Below are 9,712 nucleotides of genomic sequence, written 5' to 3' on the forward strand. Positions count from 1 at the left end.
AGACTTCAATGTCCAGCCAATCCGAATACTTCCTGCCAGCACAGTGAAAGAGTTCAGATAATGAAATGAAAAAATAAGAAAGTTTGAACTGAAGAGGAAAGAACTCAGCTGGAGTGTTTGTTGACATCACATTTCCAGGGTTAAGAAGGACATTCAAGCTTAACAAGATAATCTGGAAGACCTGAGAGTCAAAAAACCTCATGTGTTTTTCAAATTTTAGCCTGATTGAAACGGTTTCCTGTCCTGTGTTTGTGGATGAACTCGTCTGAGGTAAAGCACCATCACCAGCTAAAGCCTGTTCCTCACCTTGACCTTTTGTCTTACCCTTCACCTACTCCTGCTGTCTGTCCTATCACAGGAGCTCTTTGGTAATGTGACTGGATGTTCCTAAGAGAACCTGGCTGTGACCCAGTATGACCATGACTGGTTGGTAAGTTGGTGTTTGTGTCTAGGCTAAATTGGAAAGTCGTAGAACCAACTCCTCGTTGCTTTGGGCGCTGACAGATTGCTGTGGTCACTCAGAGGTTTCAGGGAAGATGCTGAGCTGCCTGTAGACACTCGTCATTTGCTCTCCCGTTGGCCTTCAAAGTAAAAGTCATCCTACCGCTGAAAACAACATACTTTAAAAGGCACAACTTTTACTTTGAAGGGGAACAGACTCTGTTTCTAGTTTGGTGGGTGTCTGCAGACAAGTCAGCCTCTTCCATGCTGGTGACTTTGGCAAATTGTTATCAACTAAAGCAACAACCTCCTGCAACCATCAACCAACTGGCAGTCAGCAGAAGGTTACTGACCGGTTTCTAGGCCTGTGTGAATGTGGCTTTAGCAACTACTCACACTCAGGTAACACACATCTTTGACCCTATGTGACCCATATCCAATCATGGTCTGACAGTGTGAACAGCACAAATCCGATCTGGGTCACTTTCGTATGTGGCACTGAATCCGATACATATCCGATGTTTTAGAAAGCGACTGCTGTTTGAACGGTCATGTCGCATTAAATCCGTCTTTTACGTCACTGACACAAGACAGATGCCAATAATCAGCGCCCGAGAAGACATCGTGAACGCTTCCTGGCCATCCCGTGTAGATGTCAGTGAAACTGTTGGGAAGACAACGTTGGAGAAACGTGAACATTTTTTTTGTACTGTATAATCTGCACATTCTGACAGAAATCTGCAGCTATCCTTTGAAGCACTGCTGGTCTCTAAAACAGCAATAAGGATCATTATTAGGCCAAATGTAAATAACAAAATAACTTTATGACTTAGAGCAAAATTGGGAAACGTAAAGTCCGAAGTCTTTATATTAAGGACCATCAGTCAAACAATACTGTTTGCTCTGGGTCTAAACAGAGCGCGCTGTGTGTGACGTCTTCTTTTGCGCATGCGGGCCGCTTTGAGCGTTCACACTAGAGCGCGTTTGCTGTCATATTTTATTTGTAGTGTGAACAAGCAGACAAAAAAATCTGATTTGATCAAAAAATCGGAATTGAGCATTAAGACCTGCAGTGTGAACGTAGCCTAAGTCGTCACTGGTGGTGACCCCAAAGGGAGAAAATCAGAAAGGTCAATTATAACCACGAAATGGGTTTTTTGTCCTCTGATTGAATGGATGCTAATGACGACCTGACACTATCAAACTCCTTTAAAAATAACCCCTTCACGCGCCCCCGTTGGCCTTATCTCTGTCTCCCTGGTGAGCATTAATTGAGTCATCTTCTCTTCTTCCTGCTGTTTGCTGTCTTTGTTGACCTGTTTGTTGTTCATTCCTTTTCTGGATGTTGGCCTAAACACTGAATTTCCTCTTTTAATTGAATCATGCATATTTTGTGGAAAACTCGCCATTTTTACCCCCCTGCCATCTGTCTCCCCAGGCTTCCTCTAACAACTTGTTATAAAACTGGAATTCATTTAGTGCGGTATCTAAACGAGCGACGAAGCCAACCCCTGGTTGCAATTTAGGAAATGAAACTTTAATTAGAGGTGCAGCGATTTCATTGATATCAAATCAGCGACATCGGGCTGTGTGATTAATCATTCCTGGGAAAACTGTGAGAGGATTGGAGACGCACAGCCAGCCTGCAGAGTCATCTGTGTGTTAAATAGTACATGGTGCAGGAGGAGCTGTGTCAGTAATGTAGGTCTGTCCATCTATTTAAGGCTGATTAATTAGAGCACTTTGAATAAGGCCACGGAGAATGAGAGAGAGAAAGGGGAGAGAGACCACCGTGATGAATGGATAATCCATGTGCCATTTGCACAGCCACCGCAGGGACTGTGGTGATTTACTGGGCCAGATGACACAGTCTGTTTGCAGCACAGTCTGAAAAAATATGCGAGCAGATTTCATCTGATTCTCGATCTAATTTGGAGAAACTTTTGAGGATCAGCGACGGTAAACACAGACAGGCGTCCTGCTCGCCACATGAAGACACATAAAGCAGTCATGGCGCCGAGCGCCTACAGGGACCTGCGAGGCTGAGACCGAGGCTTCGTTTACTGATGCCGGTGATTAACACATCTGAGCGCGCTCACGGTAACGCTGACACAGCCAGCGGAACGAAATCGGGATAAAGTTCCTCGCGAGAATCCAGATTTCCTCCTGATCGTCAAATAAAGACACTAAAGACGCTCTGAGGGATCTTCACGTAGGATGACGTTCTTGTCCACAGATCTGATTGGTCAGTTGGGGCATTTTTGGTACTCGCTGATCACCGATCAGGAGCAGGTCAGGCCTGCAGCGTCGGTTACCATGGTGAACGCCATTATAAAACACAGAATGATCCTCGGCGACCTCAAGTCCTCCTTCAAAGCACAGACGTCTGATTTTCAGGTGTCCTGTCAGCCACACAGTTGTTACTGTAACTAAACAATGAAGCGCTTCTGTTCCTATTAATGTGGCCACTTTGACCTGAGCCCCGTACTGTTTCTCCAGTCGTTGAGGCGTCTGTCCCGTCTGCTGCTCATTTCCTCCCCATCAGATCAAAATTAATTAGATGGCCCTTGGTTTTTCAGCAGACAGCTCTCTCTCTCTGGCTTTCCTCCGGCTCTTTGACCTGCAGTCAGGGCATGCTCAGCTCTGATTGGTCAGTTTAAGAGGAGACCAGAAAACTTTCTGAACCAACAAGTTTCATGCTCAGCGCCTAAATCCTAAAATCACATAGTCACCATAGCGATGCACCATCATGACGAAGATCTCTGTCTCACTGTTGAATTGTGGCTTTGCTGTCTCCTCTGTGCCGCGTCCTCACCGTCAGTCTGTCTGTTTGTCATGATGAATGTTAGCGTGTTGGTCTGCTGTGACTGCAGGGGTCATCATCTCCAACCTGTCCTCTACTGGTCCTCTGGATCATGGACCCAGCTGCAGATTAGTCATTGAAGAACAAAACGCATCATTCTGAGCCACAGTGAGAAAGGTTAGTCATCTAGCGTCAGGTTTAACCTTGAAGGTGGTTCAGTTCTTGGTGAGGTACGCCACCAGACCCCGGGCACGCCGGAGAGACAGCTGAGCGTGAAGGTAAAGGTGGTTTAGCATTCGATCGATGTCCTTACCCTCAGCTGTCACCGCGGGCAGCAGAAATGAGCTTCGTCTGAAGGGTGAGGAGGGTGAGGAGCTCAGCCACGAGCTGCTACTCCACATCGAAGGGAGTCAGCGGAGGTGGCTCCAGCAGGCCAGCTGGGTGAGGTGATTCAGGCAGGCGGAGAGAGTGGGGCTGTGTATGGACGGACAGACCAACACATGGGTGGATGCTCACTGAGGCACAAAAGGCCCTTAGCGTTTGAGCGAGTGTGTGTGTGTTCAGGGGTATGTATGTGCATGCATATGAGTGTGTGTGGGTGGCTGCTGGCTTTTGTCGTGGTGTGTGTGTGTGTGTGTGTGTGTGTGTGTGTGTGTTTGTGTGTGAGTGTGAGCTGTGTGGGTGCTGGCTGTTTGTATGCACTGCATGTGTGAAGAGAGGCTGCTGTATCTCAGCAGAATCTAACACACACACACACACACACACAGAGGAATATAAAGTGGAGGGCATCAGGATTCAAGGCTGACTCTCAGGCTTGTGAGATAAAAAGCCACATACTGAAGCATCAACACTCTCAGATCCTCCAGTAATATTAATAACTCTCATCATTATCATGGATATTCACCAGCAGTCACCTGTGACGTTTACAAATAAGCAGCTCTTATAAGTCAGTGTGCTCTGTAAGCAGGGTTTTGGGATCTCCTCTACGCTGGTCCAGGTGGGTAGCATCAAGAACCAGATGGCTCATAGCTTCGCCTTCGCCTGAATGAGGATAAGACAGGAACGGTCCTTTTCATCTCCTCTAACTCCATCAGAGGAGACATTCTGATCTGCTTGTCCACAGATGCCAAAAACCTCTGACCCTGGCTTTGACCTCAGGGTTTAAAAAGAGCTTCTTTCACCTCCGCTCCATATGCGGGCCAGAGCTGTGTGAGATCGTGAAATGCTCTCGTTTCCTGTCAGTTGTACACCTACACTGGTGTCAGTCGGGCCTCTCTGTCCCGCCTCCAGCTCTTCCACGATGCTGCTGTCGGCTCCTCGCAGGCTCCATTTTAGCTTCTCTGCACTGGCTGCAGTCAGGTCTATGAAGCCCTCCTCGGTCTGGGTCCTTCTTAAATGTCGGACCTCTTCCCTCAGCATCCAGGTCCCTCCGGTCAGATGATCTGTGTTTGACCCAAACTTTGAGTTTGGCTCTGAGTCGGTCTGATTTCTAGTTATTTCTTTTCCTTCACAGATCCTGGATTATTTCTTCAGGATTCAGGAATAAAAACTGAACAAGGATATTTTCAGGCTCTCTGATGACTCCATGTGTTAGAACATTTTGTTTTTATTCTTCACACGTATTCAGAAGGAAAACACTGGAAATTTGCAGCATTTAAAAAAATCGTCTGCAAAACTTCTTTAATAATCTGAGATGTTTCCATCATCTACAGCCCAGTGAGCTGCAGTGGCGCCCTGATCATCTGACATACTCACAGACATACACAGAGGATAATAGTTTAGTTTAACTTCTGATAATATAAATATGAACATTCATGAATTCGTATTTAATATTTGTGCTGGGAAACTAAAGCGAGCGAAGACACGCTCTGCTAAAAGGTATTAAACAGATTCTGTGTCTCAGTCGAGTTTCTGTCTTTGCTGTTTGTTGATGAATCACAGCCGTGGGCTCCTTTCACAGGAGCAGGAAATAATTCCACTAATGGCGACTCTGGTCCAGCGATCAGCGCGAGTCGCTGTGCCTCGGTGATGTAATCAGCCTCACCTGCATTCAGACAGGTCAAAGTGATGCAGCAATGGAGGATTACTCAACAGTCTGCAGCACGTTCATGCGGCGTCTCCAAAGACGGAAATCCACCCGGTAACGATTCAGATCAGTGATTTATTTATTCCCACCAAAGATACGAAGCAGGAGGTGAGGAAAGAGGGCGAAATAGAGACATTGTTCCCTTTAAAGCATCATGTTTGACTGACTCTGCACTGACCTCTGATAAGAACACGAGCACAAACTAAAGAACAGCTCCTGTTTGAAGAGTCCTCCTCCTCGTGTGATTTCCATATTCAATTCAATTCAATTCAATTCACTTTTATTTATATAGCGCCAAATCACAACAAAAGTCGCCTCAAGGCGCTTTATATTGTACAATAGATAGCACAATAATACATACAGAGAAAAACCCAACAATCATATGACCCCTATGAGCAGCACTTTGGCGACAGTGGGAAGGAAAAACCCTTTAACAGGAAGAAACCTCCGGCAGAACCAGGCTCAGGGAGGGGCGGGGCCATCTGCTGCGATTGGTTGGGGTGAGAGAAGGAAAACAGGATAAAGACATGCTGTGGAAGAGAGACAGAGATTAATAACAGATATGATTCGATGCAGAGAGGTCTATTAACACATAGTGAGTGAGAAAGGTGACTGGAAAGGAAAAACTCAATGCATCATGGGAATCCCGGCAGCTCACGTCTATTGCAGCATAACTAAGGGAGGATTCAGGGTCACCTGGTCCAGCCCTAACTATATGCTTTAGCAAAAAGGAAAGTTTGAAGCCTAATCTTGAAAGTAGAGATAGTGTCTGTCTCCTGAATCCAAACTGGAAGCTGGTTCCACAGAAGAGGGGCCTGAAAACTGAAGGCTCTGCCTCCCATTCTACTTTTAAATACTCTAGGAACAACAAGTAAGCCTGCAGTGTGAGAGCGAAGTGCTCTAATAGGGTGATATGGCACTACAAGGTCATTAAGATAAGATGGGGCCTGATTATTTAAGACCTTGTATGTGAGGAGCAGGATTTTGAATTCAATTCTGGATTTAACAGGAAGCCAATGAAGGGAAGCCAAAACAGGAGAAATATTCCAGCTGTGGCCACGCCTCTTTCAGAAAAGACACACCTGTGCATCCTCCTCTGTCCGTCTGATGCATAGCAGGATTTGAGAGGTCACCCGCAGGATGTCAGAGCAGCTAAAGTCCCAAAACCCCCTCAAAGCTCCGCGACACGAGGCTCCGCCCACTGTGCAGAGTGAAAACAGGCTTTAGTCTGGCGGTGACTTCAACATACGTAATCTGATCTGTCCTCAGAGTCCTAGGGTTTCAGTTCAGTCAGCTGATGAAACCCCTCTGTGGGGTCTGTGGAGACAGAGCCACAGCCTGCACAAGCTGCAGTTCCACCGACGTCCAGCAGAGGCAGCGGTGAGTCAGTGCACATAGACTCCCATGTTAGAACTGTACAGCAGAAACAAACATGCTTACAGGACGATACAGACGCTATTTCTGTGGATAATTTCCCCCTCATAACGTTTTTATAACTCACATTAAAGTTTGCACTATTGGGGGCGTGGCCTCTTTGACCCGCAGCCTCCCTGAGCTGGCCCTCTGCACCATGTTTGTGCTGTCTGTGCCTGTCGGAGCATCTTTAAAGACATCATGTGACCAATAATATGGCCGCTGTGAGGTCACTGTACCTACACAGCGCCCAGTGTGAGCCCGTCTCTGTTTCAGCGCTCCTATGTGCTGCATATTCGAGCCCAGCAGCCCGCAGTAAAGAGTGCACAGATAGACGAAGCTGTCACAGATAAACGGGCTCTTCAGTTTGTGTAGGTAGAGTAAAATGCAGGACCATTAGCGTAGTGATCATCCTTTGTGCTCGCTGCATGTTTACCTCATAGGCAGAGTGCGATGAAGCACAATGAAGAGGAGGATTTTTAATGTCTGTCTGTGTGAGGGCAGACGGGTAGGTCTCTCTGACAGATTCATCCTGCTGCTTTTGTCAGAGAGAGTGAAAGAGATTCAGGCAGAAAGAGAATGGGATACAAGCTCCAGCATGAAGAGGAAGAGGAGATCAGGAGGTGCCGATTATATAAAACCCTCACAAATATCAGCTGAGCTATTTTAAACCCAGGCTGGAGCTCAGAGAAAGCAGCAGTGTGGGCTGATATGTTGGCCATCACAGCAAACCGAGCGCTCGTGTGTGTGTGTGTTCCCTCCCTGGCGGACTGGGACTTTAAAGGCAGGTTACATAATGTGTAACTGGGGCTTTCGTCAGCATCGAGCTCCTCCAGGTTTCTCCTGGTCGGAGCATGCCCAGTCCTGACTCACAGAGGAGGCCCTGCATCCGTGCGTGGAGGGCGTGCGGACGAGATGCCGGGAATCTGTCAGCAGGGATTTGGACATGGCATGAAATCAAAGACAAAGTGTCTGCTATCTCTGAACGCTGAAAGCTTCACTTGAACGGATACCTGCTCTGCACGTCCACGCAGCCTTTGAACCCGAGCAGGGCTGTTTGGAGCTTTCTAACTCACACTCCATGCTGGCAGGATCCAATCAGACCCATGATACACAAAAACGTCTACCTTTGGTTTTCTGAGCTGAAATCCCACCAGTGTGCACTAAAAGAGCACCTCAACAATTCCTCTGAGTAACATTTTACATCTTTTGCTTTATATAAACCGACTGCCAAATAAAACAGGCCAAGCGGCGAGAATACGAGCTGTTCGCCACCTGTGAACGGCTGCGTTTGCACTCAAACCACAACCAGACGTCAAATGAATCTGCAAATGAGCAAAACGAGAAATGCAGAAAGCTGAGAACCGAACGAGGTTCTCCAGGCCGAGGAACCCCCAACTGATGAACGCGGGGCGACAAATAAAAGAGATGATCCCCCATCATGCGTGGATGGACAGCTCAGTTGGGAGAATCCAACCTGGAGGAAAAATAAATGCACACCTGCACAAAAAATAATAAATAGTGATAATAGTGGTGACGGAGGTTCTGGGACACAGGACGTGCTCACGAGGTGGAGGTTCAGAGGTCAGCAGTACCTGAGCCTTCAGGTACGTGAAGCCTTGAGCCATCTCTGGTCTCTGGTACAGTTTAGGGTTTACAAGCTGTGACCTGGCCCGTTTCCTCCACACCTCTCCCACCCGTGGGAGCGCAGAGTCCACGTCACACGCTCACCTACATATATTTATAACCATAAACCGATGTTCCCTTTTCCCCTGAGCTTTACGGGAAGCTGGAGCTCCTCAGAAAGCTGCCAGCTCTCGGCAGAGACCCAGATCTTTCGCTGCTCGGCCCCGTCCTCACACTCTGCGCCGTTCACGTCTGCAAACGGTGAGTAGTGCCAGCTGATCTGACACATCCGCGTGACGTCCTCCCTCCCCGCGGAGGCCAGGTGTCGGGTTCACCTTGAAATTCTCCCACGCAAACAAAAAGCGGCGTTTAGAGAACGAAGCTGGATGCTGGTTAAACATGACTCACTCCTGCTCTCACAGCGCCTCAGTGATCCTGCCTCAGATAAAAGCAGCAGAAGCCTCCAGGTGCAGCCAGGTGGGGCTCACAGCGCCTTCTGCTGGTGTAACTGTCGACACCCCACAGGCAGCTCCATCCTCCACAAACACGACACACGGGCAGCTGCAGTTTGCACGTTTAATGATCTCAGACTTTGGCTCTGTTGTCGCTTTAACTACAATAAAATCGCTGCCTCCAGTTTATTCGTTGTCATTTGAAGTGCTGCTGAAATACTCTCGTTACTCGTTACATTACTGTCACTGCTGCTAAACTTTTTATTATTATTTTTATATATTTTTCATCTTTATTTCAGTGTTTCTGTCTCTCGTTATAAATGAGCACACGTGGAATCTGTCTCCACCTTCAGGTTTGTCCTGCGCCTCCACACTCACTGACGGCTTCCTCCCACGGACGATCCGGACTGTTAACCCCCCACACACACACACACACACACACGCACACCCACAGCCCGAGTGATCCCCACAACCTCCCCGTACACTATTCTCCAGTGTGTGTTTTTCCTCAATCCCACGAACTCTGACCTCCGCGCTACTCTCTCCTAGTAGTTGCGCTCCGTGGATTGGTGTGGGTGGGGGTTGACGCGGGCACGCTGATAGGACGAGGTGGCCGAGTGGTTAAGGCGATGGACTGCTAATCCATTGTGCTCTGCACGCGTGGGTTCGAATCCCATCCTCGTCGGTCAGAAGTTTTTAGCGCGTGCACGACCCGCGGTTCACCTGCATCCAGAAAAACACTGGGGAACTTCCGGCGGCAGCTTTCACAATAAAATCACATCATTGTCGTTCTCATGATCAGCTTCTTTTAAAATCCATACATTATTCAATTCTTACATTTCTGGGCTGATTTCCTGACACCAGGGAGAGCTCCCGGGACTGATCCGCAGG

General features: G+C 47.8%; 1 non-coding gene across 1 annotated transcript; it reads left to right on the plus strand.

Annotated features, from left to right (window-relative positions):
• The first annotated feature begins 9,424 nt into the window (after positions 1-9,424).
• trnas-gcu lies at positions 9,425-9,506 on the plus strand. Its single transcript has one exon. It is a non-coding gene; the product is annotated as a tRNA-Ser (tRNA).
• Positions 9,507-9,712: the final 206 nt, after the last annotated feature.

This window comes from Oreochromis aureus, linkage group 19 (assembly GCF_013358895.1).
Source record: "Oreochromis aureus strain Israel breed Guangdong linkage group 19, ZZ_aureus, whole genome shotgun sequence".
NCBI lineage: Eukaryota > Metazoa > Chordata > Actinopteri > Cichliformes > Cichlidae > Oreochromis > Oreochromis aureus.